Consider the following 20,804-nt stretch of genomic DNA (forward strand, 5'->3'; position numbering starts at 1 on the left):
GTATATAAGATGGTGCGAAAAAGGCTTATACGTACAAAGGTGGTGGCGATATACGTGCATATTTTATATGATGAAAATAAGCATTCAATGCGAGTGTGTAGATTCTTTTGTGAACTTTATGTGACTAAACTTATGACAACACAGTTGATTTGGCAGCTGCTACGGATTGAACCGACTTATTTTGTACGAATACAAGTTGGTTAAATAAACGGCTTGGTTCGTGAACTGTTATGCGTCTTCTGGTTTATTGTAAGGGCATAACGGATCTAAAATCATGTCATTTTGACCGTTGAATTATCTTACATTCATCTTAAAACTATGTTAAAAGTTTATCTTTGACGCAACCGAATTTTGCTGCCTGACGTTTTGAGTCTGACATCTTTCAAAATATCCTGTCAACAACGCCCATATTGTCCGCGAGGCAAACAAAATGACTGGATCTGTTGTAGATCGTTCTTTGCCTGTTACAGAAAACTTTCTGTAAAACGATTTCTAGTGCGATATCTAACAATAGATACGAAAATCTTTTACTTCCGTACCGGGTCCTAGTTTTATTGACAATGAGAAGGGCTTTACCAACGGGTCTATTGATGAAGGTAAGGCAAATATCTATTTCAACGTTGTAAAACAGGTCTTTTTAACGGAACAATATATTTTTGAGTTCCACATATACGCCGTTCTGTTTACTACTTGTTTACATGATGGCTACAGCGTAGCGTCACACCATTGCTGAGCGTATTGTAGAGCTCCATTTTCGTCGGTCTTGGGCGAAACTTCTCCAGGTGCCCCGAACGTTTAGGGTCGCCAGGTCCATTTCCATTGCGTACAGCCGTGCCCGTAGAGAGCCACCGGAAGAATCAATGCTTTATACAGGGCGAATTTTGTTTCCGTTTGCAAGCTGCGGGACCTAAGCTGATTACGTAGTTTGTAAAAGGCCCTATTCGCAGCCGCAACACGTCTTTTCACTTCGCGGGAAACGTCGTTGTCACATGTCACAAGTATTCCAAGGTAAACAAATTCTTCAACAACTTCAAACACATCCCCCTCAAACACTTCCTCAGCGCCTACACCACCAAGGCTGACTCTATCTCTACTTGCAACCATGTACTTCGTTTTGGTAGAATTAATGGTCAGGCCTATCTTCGCTGTCTCCCTCTTAAGAGGCACGAAGGCCTCTTCCACTGACCTGCGATCGATTCCAATTAGGTCTATATCGTCCGCAAAGCCAAGGAGCATGTGCGACCTTGTGATAATAATGCCATTTATCTGCACGCCAGATCTCCTAATAGCACCCTCGAGTGCAATGTTGAACAGTAAATTCGAAAGTGCGTCTCTCTGCTTCAATCCGTCTAACGTCGGTTGACACCTCGTCTGCGATCCGAACACTTGATTTCGAACCATCTAGCGTCTCACGTATCAGCCTAATTAGTTTCGACGGAAAACCATGTTCAGACATTATCTGCCACAGCTCATTTCTTTTCACCGAGTCGTACGCCGCCTTGAAATCAATAAACAGATGGTGAGTCTGTAAGTTATACCCCCTACTGCAAGTTATTCGGCCCTCACGAAAACCAGCTTGGTATTCGCCGGCGAAGGACTCCTCGAGCGGTCTCAGTCTGTTAAACAGGATGCGCGACAGAATTTTGTACGCCGAATTCAGCAGAATAATTCCTCTGTAATTGGCTCACTCCAATCTGTGCCGTTTCTCGCAGATTGCGCGTTGAGGCCATCCAACCAGCCGGTGAGCAATTCTTCGTCCTCAAATACCTTCAGAAGTATTCGGTGGATCGACTGATAAAGCTGCTCACTTCCGTGCTTGAGAAACTCGAGCGGGATCTTGTCATTCCCAGCAGCCTTACAGTTCTTCAGCTCGCTGATAGCCTTTTTAACGTCTCTTATGGTCGATGGGCTCACAGCTTGATCGTCATCATCAATAATCATCCTGTTCCTCGCTACATTTCCATTTTCACCGTCCAACAATTGCTGAAAGTGCTCCCTTCACCTGGCAGCCACCGCCGTTTTATCGGTCAGCAAATTCCCTCCTCGACCATTGCACATGGCGGGTACTGGTACGGCATTGTGCCGCGCACCATTGACCGTTGCATAGAATCTCCGCACATCATTCCGGTTCATGCTTTCTTGAGCTTCAGCTACCACACTTTCTTCGTGCTGCCTTTTCTTTCTGCGGTGGATTCGATTGTCTGCGGCTCTCGCTGCCCTGTACCTTTCTATGTTTTGTCAGTTACCGGCCACAAGCATACGGATTCTGGTGACATTCTTCGTGTCTGTCATGAGTGCCAGAGCTCTTCATCGAACCAGTCGTTTCGTCTTCGTCGTTGACCAGTGCCAATCACTTCCCACGCCGTTGTTGTCACAGCTTCGTGGATAGGGTCCAACAGGCTGTCGAGATCTCCAGCAACGTTGATTCTTCCCAACTGCTCGTCTAGCTGCTGGCGGTACTGTGCAGCTACCCCATCAGCCGACTAGCGTTGTATATTGAAGCGCAGCGTTCTGTTTGTTCTTGGAACTCGTGACGCTGGATAACCGCGCACGAATTTTAAGCTACAACGAGATAATGATCCGACTCGATATTAGGGCCTCGGAAGGTCCTGACATCCATGACATCTGACACATGTCGCCCATCAACCAGCACGTGTTCTATTTGGGAGCAGGCATCGCCACTCGGGTGTCGCCAGGTGTGTTTACGGATATTCTTTCGTGCGAAGTAGGTACTGCTGATTGCCATCCCTCTAGCAGCAGCGAAGGTTACTAGCCGCAGGCTATTATCATTGGTAATAGAATGAAGGCTTTCCGTTCCAATGACGGGTCGGAAGAAATCTTCTTTCCCGATCTGCGCATTTGCGTCACCGATGACTATCTTGACGTCTTGTTTTGGGCACTCTCCGTAGGCCTTATCCTGGCTCTCATAGAACTCATCCTTCATATTACCGGTGTAACCGTTCGACAAATTCGAGGTTAGTTAACCGTCGATTTGATTTTCCCGACTATTTCGAATTTTTACCTCAGGGGTACTCGAACGGTCGCTGGTTCAAATTTGAAAAAAGAAACGCAATCTCTGAAAGGTACAATGTCTCCCACAACACGCTCAATCCCGGAAAATTGAAGCAGCAACTTGAAAAAAAAAACTCGCAATTGAAGTGACCTTCCTTACAATTGCACTAAACGAAACGCAACTAGCATAGCATAGACTGACTGTACATGTCAATGGTTGCTACTCCGTGATTGATCGGAACTGCCCAAGTAACCACAAGCATTATACCATTGCACTAATTTGACCGAAAGTCAACATTTTTTGCATTAATAATGTTATCATGCATTTATTCAATAACTGGCAAGCAATGATGCATTTGATTAACATCATAAATGCTTTGTAGCATTATTTTAATTCAGCATTATGTTGAGCGTTTAGAGTGAATATACAGTTATGCTGTCATACAAGATTACGTAACCTCATTAAACGCACTCGTATCTGTAATAAATCTGCCATATAAAGCTGAACCAATTCAATATGTAATTCACATATGTCAGCCTACCTACCATTTCAATCAGATTTAATATACATATTACACAATCAAAAATGTGTGTACGTGCGGCACGTGTTGGTTTTTGGACCCACAATAAAACGATTTGTGGTATTTTAGGTCTGACATACGAACCGCATAAATTGCTTTCTGGAAATAACTGCAATTTAATTGTGTTGAACTGATTTGCTACGATTTATCACAGCAGCACGTCAAAGTGAGACAGCCAGTGGGACAATTGAAAATTAAATCAACAATTAGTCGAAAGTACCAACGTGATTCAAGGTATGTATCGACGTTCAAAATATTTTTTTTTGCGTTACGAACCACGATTGAGAAGTTTTCTTTTTGAGATATAAGAGAATAAGATGTACGATAATATCAATATGCAGAGACCATTCATACCATTCTTTTACAGTATCGGACAATACATTTGGGAGACTAACTAACTAAGATTTAGAGTTAGTTTTGGACCGATTTAAACATTTTTTTTATTATGAAAATTATTTTTCAGGATATACTAAAAGAAGTTCAAAAACGCTTTACTCAATTAAGAAACAACAATTTTGGAAATAAAATTTCTCAATTGGGCCCAGGAACTGTCTAAAATTTTGAAAGAATCTCAGAAGCCAATACCGACATTAAAAGAGGAAAACAAATTATTACTTACTAATTGCGAAAAGGCTCAAAAAGCTGCAATTCAGTTTGAAAGCGTGAATATGAAAGCCCCTGACGATGATGGAATGTTTTACATTGTTACTCGGTGTCAGGAGGACCACCTTTTTGCCTAAAGCACGGGCAAGCTAAGCCGTAGCGGTAAACGCGCAGTTATTCAGCAAGACCAAGCTGAGGGTCGTGGGTTCGAATCCCACCGGTCGAGGATCTTTTCGGGTTGGAAATTTTCTAGACTTCCCAGGGCATAGAGTATCTTCGTACCTGCCACACGATATACGCATGCAAAAATGGTCATTGGCACAGTAAGCTCTCAGTTAATAACTGTGGAAGTGCTCATAAGAACACTAAGCTGAGAAGCAGGCTCTGTCCCAGACGTAATGCCAGAAAGAAGAAGAAGACGGGCAAGCTAAAGCATGGGGATTGTACCCCGTTTGGCATAAAGTCGTTTGGCATAAGGTCTTTTGGCATAAAGCCGTTTGGCATAAAGTCGTTTGGCATAATGGTCGTTTGGCATAATGATTGACTTACAATGAATATCGGTATTTTTAAAGTTTTTTATCGAGATCAACACCACCAACAATTTTTGGTAGGGTCTCAATAAGCGTGGTGTTCGTTTAGAGGTTTTCCAAGCTATGAATGTCAAAAATTGTTGTGACTTTAGAGAGCATAACTGAATAAAACTCGTGACAGGTCTGTAAGATCTCTTCGGATCAATATTTTTCTCTACATCCCAGAACATAGAGTATCTTTGAGCTTGTTGCGATGTACATATTTGAAAACAGTAAATTGGCAAAGAAAGTTCGCAGTTATTAATAAAGGGAATGCTCATAGAATATTTCGTTGCAGATCAAGCTCTGGCCCAGTATGAACGTAACACTTGATTAAAAATTACTTGATAAAAAGGGAAAATTTATTTGCATTTATTTGCTCTAATTCAAAGATCTTTTATTGTTGCCTAATGCAAAATATTCAGATTTTTTTTTTCGTTCAAAATGTTTAAAGCTCTAATGCAAAAACTCTTCCCACAACATAACTCAAATGAACAACACAAGTTTAAAAGAAAATATTTGGACGATTCAATATAAATTTTGATTTCTGAAGTGTACGTCAAAGCCACCGTCTATTATCGAAAGAAGGGAAAATTTGTGATTGAAATTTTTTTTCCAGCATATTTCGAAAATAGATCATGTGTTTGCAAAATATGTTGATTATTGGCAGGTTCTTAAGCAGGGATTGAATCCTGAGAAAATTGAGAGAATCTCTCACGTATCGTTCTCTGTAACTATCATAACATGCTGCACATTATGAGAGACTGTTTATCGTATACTGCTACAACTTTGATCATATTGGGGGGATAGTAGTGCATGATAAAACCCCTCTAAACATGCTCCAAGCCTGGAGGACAATATTGCTATTGGAAGTTCGTGGATTGTTTATCGTGCCAGTAAAGAAAAACACCTATCCCCAACGGTAAACAAGCAAGAAAAATGGATTTTATCATCGCTCTCTCTTTGGGGCTCTCGCTCGCTGTTTCCATTTATCAGACTTGTTACACCTAGCGATACAATGACGATCGTGGACCGCAACAGATGGGATGTTTTTCTTTGCTTGCTTTGATCGTGCTTCATACTCAATTGAGAGCGAATTCTGCAATGCCTGTTCTTAAGTAATTATCATTCTAACAGCACGTATTGCCAGAATTGCTAAAACAGTAAAATATAAAAATAATTAACATTAAGATTTACTTAATAATAAAATTTAAAACAGTATAAATATAAAGAACAGCCTATTATTAAAAGAAGGCAAAATTTATGATTAAACCAATAGAAGATTGGACGCCAAAAACTATTGCGGCATAATAAAACAAAAAGACATCAAAAATTGCATTCAGAATCATCGAATCATACTTTTCCCGAATGTTGTTTCCCCGAAAAATGGTGCAGATTAAAGAGGTGTTATATTAGTCTTCAGTGGCAGGATAGTGAACGAGAATGAATGATAAGCAATCAAAAGAAGGAGGTATTCTGACATTCACATGTTGGCAAAAATGCTGAGGACGGTAAAACTCGAAATAATTGCCAATTAAATAAATAAGGGTGCATAACAGATGGCCAGTTCGTTCACCATCCTGAAATGTATAAAGTTACGTGAATTATGGATTCCAAAAACTTTTCGGGGAAGTTGGCTAATCGGGGAAACGAGTTATTCAGGGAACTGGCATTCGGGGAACTGGCGTTCAGGGAAACGACATTGGGGGAAAAGTAGCACAATCCATCGAAGTAATCGATTACTCTTTTCGCCAGTAACTTAAGTAGATCAATGTTACCGATTGCCACCTCTTTGTCAGTTTGACACAAAAAAATATCTAAAAAAAATATAGCCCCAGAGAACATCCTATGTATAAAAGAAGGTGAGATTTATTTTAATTTTCCATGAACAGTCCTTATACTCATAATTATGGTTATATCATATTCAGAAAAAGTAGAATGTTTGAAAGAAGGGTTAATTTGTGCTAAATATATCAAAATCTCCAGCGCAAAAAAAAAAAATTCAATAGCGAAGCTCAAAAGAAGAATTAATATTTGAATGAAGGGTAATTTTTGGATAAATTAAAAAATACTATTGGCAATAACTTTTCTTATATGCTTTAGTCTATTCAAGAGTATATGATTGTTGAATAAAGTGTCTTTTTGTATCAATTGACTTCAAAACATGCCTGATGTCATCTGAAATATTCAATAGAAACGTAAAAACGAATGTCATTCTAATAAATTCTTGGTTTTAGACTCATTATGCCAAACGAATATTATGTCAAACGACCATTATGCCAAACGACTTTATGCCAAATGACCATTATGCCAAACGACTTTATGCCAAACGGCTTTGTGCCAAACGACTTTATGCCAAATGACCTACCACCAGCATGAATCCTGGAGACCCTCAGGGTCGGCTTTTAGGGCTTTCATGGGGTTCCTTTCTTCTACTAAACAGGTTTTGTAGCCGTTTGCTAGGGTTTATGCTATAAATTCTTAAACTTTCAATCTTGTGTGTGTATTGTGATGTGTGTTAGGCTGGCCGGCTGATTTACTGGACAGGCTAGCTACACTGGTGTTGGCCACTGCTGCGATCAGCTCGGGCTGGGGACGGTCGTTTGTCTTGACCAGCCGCGTAGGGTGAGGACTCACGGGTAGGTGAGATGATGGCGCAGATTCTTGTGGTCTGTACGGGTTGACCACGGAGCTTTCAGGTTGGGCCTCAAGACGGGGTTCTGCCCGTTGTTGAAAGCATGAGCCCACTTTGCCTTAAGACGATCAGTAACTCCTTTCAGCCGAATAGGGTTACTTTTGGACACGCGGATGTGTCCCGGAACGCTGTACTATCCTCTGAATGCTGATTTACACAGTCAATCGGTAGAAAGGATGGGTTATGGGTTAGGGAGCTACTAGGGGGCTTCCATTATGCTTATCATACCTGATTCGACTCCTTGCAATGTTAAGGGTGCACTTCCCTTCTTATTTCCACCAAACCTGGTTATATAATGCGGTTTTCAAGCTGGGTTCTAACTTCGTATGAATACGAAATGCGATTGAAATTGTGCATAGTTATCCGAGACCCTTGTAGCCCGCCCTTTTCAAATATCCCTGTCCTTTTTCCCGGTCCACTTGGCTCTTTCTCTTATCAATTTGGTCCATTTGCGATGGCGAACATATATCGCAGCGAACTGTGATGGACTACAGGGGAGTAAGCTTCGACATAGTTTAACCCCTTTCGTTGCGAAAACCCTTTGATCGTAAGTCGCTCCTTTTGTCGATCAAGGTTTCCATCGGCATCCAACTTCATTTTTTAGACCCATTAGCAACGGATTGCCGAAGTTCCTCCAAAGTCCACGTTTCGTTCGCCATATGGGCGTTATAGTACTCCTGCATGGCAACCTTCCATCTTTTCGAATCGTCTCGACTCATTGCTTCTCGATGCGGGGTCGGGTCGTCAGGGATGGGATCGCGGCTCGTTCGTCACTCTACTGCTGGGAAGCCACACCAGTTAAGGTGATTATAAAACGAAGCCAAACTTTGAATTTTCAAGAGCACAAGACTGGAGAATTTGACAACCGTTCGCGTTGAAAATCAGTCAAATTGCTTGCTTTCTGGTAGTGACCAATGGGATAAATTTCCAACGCGGAGCGCTGTTTGGTTCTCAAGTCTTGTGCTCTTGAAAATCTGAGGTGTGGCTTCGTTCTATAATCACCTTAATTGGCTAGAGCACTCAGGACCCAATGATGAATCGGTATTCAATGGATTTTTATCATCGGTTGCAGGAATTTTGGAATGGTGAGAACAGGCAAAATATTTTAACTTGCCTGGAAGTTCGTGCTCCCGACCATTGCACCTCAACACCTTTGACGAAGGTGGATTTGAAGTTTGTCGATGGGGGAGGACTACCTGATATTGCTTGCTGCTTCTTCGAATTCTTCTCGTCCCAATCGCCTTCTTCGACTTCAACTAGACCAGTTGCACTATCCGCGGGAGTCGGATGTACGCCGGTAGCTTCTTCTGCGTTTGGAGACTTTATCGCCTCTTGTACGTCTAGCTTGTTTATCAAAGGTTTGCTGCCCTTGTTAGTTGCCGCTGCGGTACCGGTGTCGCTCTCGTTGATGAATGATGAATATTAGATCTTGACTTCTTGAGATAGTCTTCGTTGCCGGGTCGTATAAACGATAGCTTTCGTGTCTTCAGGGAATCCAACTACACACTTAGAAAATATCACCGACTTCGGTAATTTTTTTTTACCGAAATATAAACCGCTGAGCGTTCGGTAATGCTTTCGGTAAAGTTAACAATAACCGAACAATCCGTAAATAAAAGCAAAACGCCAAAAAGCAAACGTCAAAGCTGTCAAAATATTACAAATCGTTCGTGAATGATTACCGAATCAATTACTGAACGAATTGTTCATATTGGCAGGCAGTCGGAATTGGATGGGATGATAAAAAATAAAAAAAAAGAATGACAATGTATTCTGATATTGAATTAAATAATCATATTTATTTCTAGATCTTTTCTTTATAGGCAAATATTATGCGCCACCATCATAGAGGTCACTGGGCAAGGAGAGAAATGTCACTGAAAGTGGTGCTGCCGATTTCCTCTTGAACGAGCCATCTTTCATCTACAAAAATAACAATTTTGAATAATCTGAGGACATAATTTTTCAATTTATTTACCTTGATCATCCAACGATGCCTGACAGTGGATTTTTGTTTCTAACAATATTTTGTTGCTTCCCAAAGTAAACTTGGCGATTGATAATCTCAAATTACCAATTGTTCGGCAAAATACTGTAGCACTAGGTACCGAAGTACGGTAAACTTTTACTGGCTACGGTGAATCTAAACGATTTACAAGTTTTCGGTAAATGAAGTGTCGATTTCGGTGAAAACAAATAAATATCTTTTGAATCTCCCCAACTGTGTACGTTTTTTTCGGTAATGCTCATTTAAAATACCGAAACATCAGGTGAATATTTATTTACAGTACGTTTTCGGTAACAAAATTTACCGAACAACGAAAGAAAATCTAAGTGTGTAGACGACATTCATGGGCCTTCGCATCCCACTAACCTTCGGGCTGTCGCGCTGTTGTATTTTGTACAACAGTTGTGATTTATATGCTATCATTTTGCAACAAAGATATCTATCGACACCAAACCAAAATGTATTCCTCAAGAATCTTCTTAAGAACAATACTCGACAGTTTTTATTTACAGTATGACCCTTTATAATACGGTAAAATCAATAAATGTACATGGAAGTCGCATAATAATGAACGCACTATGTACGGTTCGAGGAAACCACAGTTTGAAATCGTCATTTCTCGAAATCCAGATAATATAGAAACTTGGGGTCTTTAGTAAAGTTGTTCTGGAGGTGAAGCGCTATCTGATGGTACCTCATTTGATTCGGAATTTGACCACTAGGTGGCACTAGTGGGCATGGAAGTTTCACTTTTGTTTTAAAGATTTTTGAGGATCCTGACCATTTAGAAGGATGTCGTCTTCGGCAAAGTTGTTTAGTAAGATAAGGACTATAATTTTTAGAGTTAGTTGATTCAAAATTTTGCCACTAGGCGGCGCTAGTAAGCATGAAACTTTTATTTGCAGATATCTCAGGAGCCTGACCACTTAGAAAGATGGTGTCTTCGGCAAAGTAGTTTGGTAGCTCAAGGGCTATCATTATTTGAGCCAAAAAATACGATATTTGGCCATCACGAGCATGAAATTTTTGTTTTGCGGATACTGCAGGATCTTGACTTTTTAGACAGGCACCTTTGGCAAAGTTGTTCAGAAGCTCAGGGACTATCATTATTTTAATAAATCTCTAACTTTAAGGATTAAACAAAGAAAGAATTTGAGCTACTGAACAACTCTGCCGAAGACACCATCTTTCTAAGTGATCAGGCTCCTGAGATATTTGCGAAACAAATGTTTTATGCTCACTAGCGCCGCCTAGTGGTAACATTTTGAATCAACTAGCTCAAACAATGATAGTCCTTGAGTTACCGAACAACTTTGCCGAAGACGCCATCTTTCTAAGTGGTCAGGATCATGACATCTGGGAAACAAAAGCTTAATGCTCACTAGCGCCGCCTAGTGGCAAAATCCCGAATTTCTTGGCTATGATAATGATAGCCCATAAGCTACTGATCAATTTTGCCGAAGACTTCATCTATCTAAGTGGCCAGACTCCTGAGATATTCGCAAAACCAAGGATGTTGTACAAAGTACAACGCGCGACTACTCGCGTTACAAAAATTCGCGCGACGACCGAAAGGCTAACGCCGCTTTGGTTTCGGGACATAAACCGTCACCTTTGATCCAAAGATCCGAATATTCGACAAATCTGACTTTCCAACACTCGCTCCAGCACTCTTTGGGTGTCATCCCATGACCGCGAGTCGGCGATCGATTGATGAGGTACACCGCCGTCGAAACCGCTTCTGCCCAAAACGGTTTTTGCAGGTTTGCTTCAAATAGCATGCACCTAGCTCGCTCGACGATTGTCCGGTTTGCCCTCTCAGCCATACCGTTCTGCTGTAGTGTGTAGTCATTCGTTTGCTCATGCCGGATACTAAACTTCTCCATGGGAATCTGGAATTTCCAGTTGGTATACTCCAACCCGTTGTCGGTTCGGATGGTTTTGATTTTCGAGCTTGTCTGCCGCTCAGCCATCACGTGGAAAGCTTGAAACGCCTTCGAAACTTCATCTTCGCATTTCATTCGTATTTTTATTCGATTTGTCGTCCACAAACAGGATGTAGTACCTGCTACCCCCTAGTGACGATACATCCATCGAATTGCAAATATCCGAATGAACGACCTCCAGCAATTGCTTTGCTCGGAAACCCTTTTTTGCCAAACTGTAGTCGGGATTCCCTTTGGACGCTGGAATCAGTTACGCTATTTGAATTTAATTTCACGCCACTTACCAGACCACTCGCTAGGTGTTTCATACTGGCCCCGCTGAGGTGGCCCATGCGCCGATGCCAGATGTCCATGGAATCTTTCGACGGACAAGCCAACGCCTTGCCGGCTCCGTTTCGCTCTTCTTGAGCCACCAGGTCGCCGGTTGAGTTTAACACCTTGCAGCCAACGTTATCCAACATCATCGTGTACCCTTTGTCGATTTTGTTGATGGAGAGGAGATTCACGGACAGCTGTGGAATGTTGTGGACATCACTCATGGAAATTTTGCTTCCTTGATCCTTGCATAGTGGGTTTGAGTGCTGTGGTGCATGTTCTCTCAATCTGCATAGCAGCCTTCAGCCGGCTTCATATTCTGCAACAGAGCCTTGCTTCTTGTCATGTGAGTCGTGGCCCCAGAATTGAAGTACCAGTCAGCGGATTCGAACGTAGTCAAGACGATGCAGAAAGCATCTCCCTTTTTCTGGCTTCGACAGTCCTTCGTAATGTGCCTGTAGTTGTGACACTTCCTATATTTCGGTCCTTTCGACTGATGTCCACGGTGCTGTCGTTGCCGTGGCTAGAGATGGCCAAAAATAATCGGAGCCGTTCGAAACATCCAGATCACTCAAAAGAACGAGTGATGGCTCTCTTTTTTGCGAGAATCGATTCATTTAATCAGCTCAAATCAGACAAAAAGTGACCCGGAAAAACAACTTCACTGGAAAACCAACACATTCGGAGTTCGGAACGTGAAAAAGCGTGAAAATTCAAATAAACGTAATTAAAATTTCTAGGTGTTTTTCGATAATTTCAAATTTTTAAAAGTAGAAGTCATGGCCTACTTATATCTAACAGATACTAACAAATAAATTTAAAAAGATGATGTCCCATACCTCTTCATTCTGCGCTAGAAAGTTAGACATGCAACTCGTTCAAAATCAGTTTTTTCTGAACATCAAAATTTTCTATCTATTAGAGTAAAGAAGTTATCCGTCGATTTTCACCTATTGAAAAAGGAGATATGGTACTTCTATAACTTTTATAACTAAAACTCACCACCCGGAATTTGAAGAAGATTAAATAGTGAATGTTTTTGTGGCTTTCCTGTTTTTTTTTTAGTGCGATGATTCCCTGCTCGTGGTAAATTAAGGCAAGATTGAGGCAGACCTTGAGGCAGTTGAGTCGGGGAGTATTTCAGACGCTGCCGTTTGGCTGACCTTACAAACTCCTCTTTGAAAACGTAAATTATTGTTTCTAGGAATTCACTAAAATCTCACACGATTACAAAAAAATAGTACCATAATTTTCCAAGGTTTTTACCAGGAAAGACATTCTTTCAATAATCTGAAAATCACGAGAAAATGCGCTAAGAATTTTGCCAAAAATGTCATAAGGAGCCTTATTAAGGAAACTTTGACAATATGCTCCAAAAAAAAATCACCAAAAACTCTCATCCATAACCTTTTTACGATGTAATTTTGATAAAAACACATTTGAAGTTTTTCATTCACATACTCTGCTATAAATGTTATGTGTGCCAAGGAAGATAATCAATTGATAATTTTATCTTACTTAATTTAGTTATATAAGACTTTCCTTGTTGACAGGATTAGTTTGGAAAATTGGAAAATAAGTTTTGATGCAATTATTATTCACTCTTCTCGGTCATGAATACTTTCAATGATGTTTGCCTTCTTAGTCCATAATTTATTCCACAAAGAGGGCAATAGAAGGGAGAGGGGGAGGATACACTCTACGAAAACTATCAAACCGGCAACCGAGCCAACCCACTTGTCGTCTTCGACCATTGCCAAAACGTCTCACAAATATGTATGTCCTATTGAGAAAGAGAAATTGCTCGATGTCACGAATTGCATCATTTTCTGCCCATGTGCTTCTACTCAGCCGTGCATTTATTTTCGTCCTGAATAAGTAGTTTACCGCATCATCTTCATCATCATCGATATCACGCAATTGAAAGTCATATGATTTGATGAGTGTAAACAATCTTCTGACCGCAGGACGGAAACTTTTAGTGAGTGCATTTTAGGTCGTCATGCTATAGTACTCTAATGTCGTAAATCGCAAGTCTGCTCCATCTGCGTCAAACTAAAATAATGCTAGATAATTGCACTTTAGGCTTTTATTCAGAAGTTTAAAACATGATTTAGAAATGCGCTGTGTAGTGTCGAAATTTTGGAAAAATAAAATTGATTATGGCCCCGTTCCATGCGAAATATAGCATAAGCAAATATTAACAATCGTTAGTAATGTAAAAAAGGTCACCGGGAAGAATATTTATCAATGTCAAACATTCTCATTGTCACGTGATATTCATGACATTTAACAGCACTGATCTGGGGTGTTAGGCGAAGTAAAACATACAAGGGACGTTTTTTAATTCCGCATGCAATACATTCAGTTACTCCAAAAACGATGGAGACGCATGATGGCTCTCAATTTTACGAAGAACTCAGAAGATCTGTGTTTCAGGAGTATCTTCTGAAACAACTTACAATGAGTTTTAAATATTCGTAAATGATAAATCGACTTCGAAATACTTTATCAATAAAGAAGGTCATAGGTGTCATCTATTGTTCTGCAATCATAAATTATTTTCATTTGTTTTCATCTTTAGAATACAGTCGGCTTTCTCCAATTTTTGTAATCGAACTAATATATAAGAGCAATTGGAAAGATTTCAGCCTGCTAGCACAATTTTGAGGTGTGTGCAAATTTTTTAAGACATAATATGCACATTATTTTGAAAGGCTTTAGTTGGCAATCGGCTAATTGCGTTTCAATACAGTCCTTAAGTGCCTCCCTCATTCATGTCGACTAATGGAACTGTAATAAACACAAAAAATATGGTTAGTTTGATATCGATTTATTGAGGGTACACTCTACTAAGATCAACTGTTAACGATATTGGCTTTCAACTGTATTTAAAGCTGGTTTGTTCCAGTAACTCAAATGCTGTTTCCACGTAATTTCAAGCAATATGATTGAAGCAATGATTGAACCAATGTTGCTGCAAATTGCGTCTATCTTTAATTTATACCAATTTATACAAATAAACTATCTTTGCGTGGTTCCTTTCCTCCCATCATGCTTTATTGAACGCTTTCCCATATGGAAAGCTTTAGTGGCTAAAAGTTAAATTGCAACACATATAACTTTAAGCACGCTTGTCGCTAGGATTAACAAACAGCCAGCGTTTGTTAACGACGGATACGGATGGATCAATCTGTCAGGGAACAGCACAACATTAACAAGTGGCCTTCGCTCTCGACAACGGATCGGGCTCCCTGGTTGGCCGGCCACTGACTGTCACTCCGTTTAAAGTTTATAAATAGCATCACTATTAGCAAACAGTTCCTCCCCTTCCATGGTATATGTTTTCATTTGCTGTGTTTTTTTTCCTATATGCTCTTATGATGTTGGTGCGTCCCGTTTGGGTCAGCGAATGTGAAGTTGGTAAACCCCTAATACTCCACTAAGCGTAGAGTAATACTTTTTTTTATTCCTTTATTAGTATCATTTGAATCATTAAATTCATGTCTTATATCTGTGTGTGCTGTGTTAGACAACAATATCATAATAAATCTTCGAGCTGTTTAGTAGAATACCGTAATCCGGGGGCAAATTTATCAGTTTGATCAGGTCGGTACCAGAAAACATTTCCTCCGAAGGATGCTGAAAGCTTCGTTGGCATCACAGACATTCAATGTTTTCTAGTTTATGGATGTCTAATGATGATGTTGCACTATTTCATTTTTATAAGGCTCAGTTTTTTTTTTTTTTTTTTTTTGAAGGTGTAAGCAATACCGTTGGAAATGTCGGTGCTAAACAATCTACTGGTGTCAACTGGTACATGTCATCTTTGAGTATTTAAAATGTTGTGTAAGCTTAAGTATGAACAACTGAACTCATTTTTTACATCATACAGCATAGCAAGTATAGTTTTTTTTTTGTTCATAAGACCGTTTATTCTAAAAATGAGCCTGCATTTAGGCGTATTAGGCAGATTTTCGAAGTTTAATTTTGCAATAAAATGATCAAAAACTTGAGTTGTAAGAATTTTGACATCATTTTCAGATTCAGGAGACCTAAATTTAGTAGATACGGACATTTTTCATTCTTAAACCTGCTTTGTTGTATGGTGATCAATTTCGCCCCAGTGTGTCATTTTAATTTTTTGATATCAAAACTATTTTTATGATATGTTAATTATTATGTCATGAAAAGTCGATTACATCAACTAATAAAGATCAATCAAATTTATTAAACAATATTTGAATTCCCAAGGGTAACACAACAAAAAGTTGTAAAAAAGTGATCAATTTGCCCCCGGATTACGGTACCTATAAGTAGATGAAAAAAACGAATTTAGTACTGTACCATTTAATTCCACTAGAGTTTGTATCCTTTAACAGATACTCGTATTTCGACCACAACTGTAAGGCCGTATTCAGTGTCGTGTTCTAGACTCTAAAGTCGAGTCTAGTACACGACACTGAAGACGGCCTTACAGTTGAGGTCGAATCATCATATCTGTCAAAAAATACAAACTCTAGTGGAATTAAATGATATAGTACTAAATTCGTTTTTTTTTTTCAACAATATCATCCTAATTTGGTAAAACTAAATAACGCTTTTATTAACTTGCTGGAAATATTTTCGGCACTGCAGTCTTAAAAATAAGCTAACACGTGTGTTGCTCCTACGTTTCGGTTATTTTATTTAACCTTCTTCAAAGGGATAGGATTTTGTGTTTTTGTTATTGTGTGTAATGTCCTAACATTTGGTTGTCTGTAATTTGGTGTAATGGCGTCCTCTATGGTACATGCGTCGCGATTTGTTCGTACGGCACTGTGTTTCGAAGCTATAAAAACTTAATCGCGCAAAAGCTTGTTTTAGAACTATCCCCAAGCAACCAATAGTTCGGATTGTACTTAAGCAGTGAACTCCAGAGTTCACTTTTGGTACAAATCTAGTTTCAGTGAAACTTTTTCGCTGATTAAGAGAACACCATGAATATTAAATGAACTTCATTCTCAGAGAAGTAATTTATGAACTCATCAACAACTTGAAAGTTCAGAACAAGTTTGAACTGAACTTCTTTTGTACTTGAAGGTAACAATCAAACTTAAACGAACTTTATGTAAACTGTAAAGTTCGGTTAACTACTTAAAAAGGGAGCTGATTAAGCCCAAACATGCCCTTCTATCCGAACTTTTGGTTGCTTGGGTCTCTTTTACCTTTTGCCATTTTATTAACTAGATATGACATTTCATTAGCCTCAGAATTTTCAAAGGTTAGTTGAATTCACCTGCTTATAAGAGAAAAAAAAACTTAAATATAAAACGCATTTATCGTGGCCAATCGTGACAATCCATTTTTTTTTAAGACACGGACACCATCTTCAGCCATTTAGCTGCACAGACTGTAACTTAATACTAGACAACGGACAAGCATGCTCAAATGGTACAGCCGAGAAACATTCCTCACGAAAAGTTTCAATGGCTGCAGCGGGATTCGAACCCACACCCCATGACACGATGCACTCATTGCCTGACGACACTAACCGCACCGCCACGAAGCCCACGTATGCAAGTATGAAGAACTCTTTTATCCAAACTTTTTTGCAACCTACTACAGATGACAAGCAGGCTTCGTCCTTTAGCGGTGAGGCCTGTGTCATTCGAAAAAAAAAAGATTTTTGACATTCCTGAGGTAACTCAGGTAAGTCGGATGTAAACATATTGTATACTATTGGCCCCAAAATGCTGCCTTGAGGTACATCAGCTCTTACAGGAATTCTTTCATATTTTTAGTTCTGATAATTAACCTGAGGTGTACGATTTGACGGTTCATGGACAAAAGGTCGAAAGGACAAAAGGTAGAAAACGATTTGCTTGGTGGGAGATTTATCCTTCCTTGAAAATAGATTTTCGACCTCTTCGTCCTTTCGACCTTATGTCTTTCGGCCTTCTGTCCTTTCGACCATTTGTCTTTCGACCTTTTGTCTTTCGACCTTTTGTCAAAGATTCGCCAAACATCGAATGCCTCTTCTATGTCTCCAGTTCTCCTGTGGTGTGCGTTTTTTTATTTGTGGCGCCTCGTGTTTAATAAAATCAAATTGACAACGAAATTTTCTTGTCTTTTCTGGAAAACAAACTAAATTCAAATACATTAGGACTTTTTAATAGTTTTCTCAGTTAGCTCAGCATTTAGGGGAAAACGGGGCAACAGCGCCCACTGGGGTTAAGACGGACCACCTCCAGTTTGGTATATAGTTCACCAAAAACATAAAATTTGTGTCATTCTGAAGCATTTTGGGTAATTCATTCATCTATTTAGTTAACATCTAAACAGATAACACTTAATCAACAATTCCACGCCACAAAATTCGATTCGTGGCCGCATCTCTCCGTCCTTGCTTCTGCCCTACGCTGGCCAAATCGATACACGCTTTATCCGCAGTACTCCACACCTTTTTGTACCAACCGGATCCGAGGCGAACACCATCTTTGCAGGGTTGCTGTCCGGCTTTCTTACAACATGTCCTGCTCATCGTATCCTTCCAGCTATGGTCACCTTCTGGATACTGGGTTCGCCGTAGAGTTGGGCGAGCTCGTGGTTCATCCTTCGCTGCCACACACCGTTTTCCTGTACACCGCCAAAGATCGTCCTAAGCACCCTACGTTCGAAGACTCCAAGTGCTTGCAAGTCCTCGAGCATCGTCCACGTTTCATGCCCGTAGAGAACTACCGATCTTATGAGCGTGTTGTACATGGTACATTTGGTGCGGGTGTGAATTTTTTTTTGACCGCAGCTTCTTGTGGAGGCCATAGTAGGCCCGACTTCCACTGATGATGCGCCTCCGTATTTCACGGCTAACGTTATTGTCAGCCGTCAGCAAGGATCCAAGGTAGACGAACTCGTCGACCACCTCGAACGTATCCCCGTCTATCGTAACACTGCTACCTAGGCGAGCCCTGTCGCGCTCGGCCCCACCAGCTAGCATGTACTTTGTTTTGGACGCATTCATCACCAGTCCAACTTTTGCTGCCTCGCGTTTCAGGCGGGTGTACATGTCTGCCACCTTTCCAAATGTTCGGCCGACAATGTCCATATTATCCGCTAAGCAAACAAATTGACTGGATCTCGTAAAAATCGTACCCCAGCTGTTGAACCCGTTGACTCTCCGCATGACACCTTCTAGCGCAATATTGAACAACAGGCACGAAAGTCCATCACCTTGTGGTAGTCCCCGGCGGGATCCAAACGAACTGAAATGTTCGCCAATTTTGCACACCCTCCATCGTCGCTCTTATCAGCCTCGTGAGCTTCCCGGGAAAGCTGTTCTCATCCATGATTTTCCATAGTCCTACGCGGTCGATACTATCGTATGCCGCCTTAAAATCGATGAAAAGGTTGGGACCTGGTATTCCCGACATTTTTGGAGGATTTGCCGTACAGTGAAGATCTGGTCCGTTGTCGATCGGCCGTTATCGAAGCTGGCTTGATAACTTCCCACGAACTCGCTTACTATAGGTGATAGACGACGGAAGATGATCTGGGATAATACCTTGTAGACCGCATTTAGAATGGTGATCGCTCGAAAGTTTTCACAATCTAACTTGTCGTCTTTCTTGTAGATGGGGCATATTACCCCTTCCTTCCAATCCTCCGGTAGCTGTTCTGTTTTGCAGATTGTGTCTATCAGCCGGTGCAGACAAGTGGCCAGCCTCTCCGGGCCCATCAACAGTTGAATTGAAGCAGCGAACGCTACAAAAAATGAAACCAGTCGAAAATAGAACATTAGCGTTAATACAGCTAAAAACTACAAATGAACTTTAACACTTCACTTTTTTGCAAAAAAAAAAATAAAATACTAAAATCACTAAGGTGAGCAAATACCTTTAAACTCTAATATGTGTTGCTTATCTTGACAGATAGGCCTATTTCGTCTGCGACTTACAGACTTCTTCAGTGTCGAGCACTCGACACTGAAGAAGTCTGTAAGTCGCAGACGAAATAGGCCTATCTGTCAAGATAAGCAACACATATTAGAGTTTAAAGGTATTTGCTCACCTTAGTGATTTTAGTATTTTTTTTTTTTTTTTTTTTTTGCAAAAAAGTGAAGTGTTAAAGTTCATTTGTAGTTTTTAAACATACTCTAATAATCCCTCCCAAAGTTTAATATAAAAAAGTGTAGTTAATACAGCTATAACGCAAACATTTTGCAGCTTCAAATCTCAGCTGACTACATATTAGGGTGGTTCAAAAAATCGTTTTTGCTCCACACCGCTCATTCAATTAAAGATCAAATTTTGAGTGTCCTCCCAAAATTTGAGCTCATAAGGATGAAAACTTAGACTGCACAAGCTCTTCAACGTTTGTATGGGAAAAGCAAGCAATTCAGCAAAGTTGTAGGTGACGAATGCATCCAACAGTATTAGCGTAGCTCTAACTCTTAAGAGCACATGGGCAAACATTATGACCGTTTGAATGGTTGCTTTGCAGCGTTAAGACTTGTGGATGCAGTGATCGTGAGTTCGATCCCAAGCGGTGGCAGATACTTTAATGTGTAACATTGGGAACACTACATTCAGCTACTTATGAGTTAGATTCCGGAAGCTGTGAAACAACTTGAAAATAATATTCAAACGATAATACAGAGAAGCTGTATAAAAAATATTCAACAGTTGCAAAATGGTTAAGAAACCGCCTTCCGAAGTTGTTACACGACTACTTGTCGTACAACTGTCGAGATAGAGCAATGATTGGTATGCATAAGAGCTGGCAACAGAGTTTAAAAATAGCTGAGTAGATTCGTCAGATTTTTGGTGACAGGATCTGTTGTTTCTAAAAAATATCTTGTTATTTTGATATAACAATATGTTGGACAACAATTCTATATTGTTAAAACACTGAGAGAACTTATTGCAGCGAAAACAATCCAAAAATCTTATTGACTTTGTGTCAAATAATGTACGTTTTACAATAGGTTTTTTTTCTGCGTGTATAATTCTTATTAGGCTAAATGTCCTCCATGCCGAGCATCTTTATGCAAAATGTTTCACCCTCTTTCAATGATTTTTGTTAGGTATGCTTCTAAAA

The 20,804-nt window shown here is 40.1% G+C and overlaps 1 protein-coding gene across 9 annotated transcripts in view; it reads left to right on the forward strand.

The window, feature by feature from the left end:
• Positions 1-20,804, forward strand: part of LOC5576559 (serine/threonine-protein kinase MARK2) — a 154,005-nt gene that overhangs the window by 85,021 nt on the left and 48,180 nt on the right. The gene's annotated exons all lie outside the window — the stretch shown is intronic.

This window comes from Aedes aegypti, chromosome 1, assembly GCF_002204515.2.
Source record: "Aedes aegypti strain LVP_AGWG chromosome 1, AaegL5.0 Primary Assembly, whole genome shotgun sequence".
Taxonomy (NCBI): domain Eukaryota; kingdom Metazoa; phylum Arthropoda; class Insecta; order Diptera; family Culicidae; genus Aedes; species Aedes aegypti.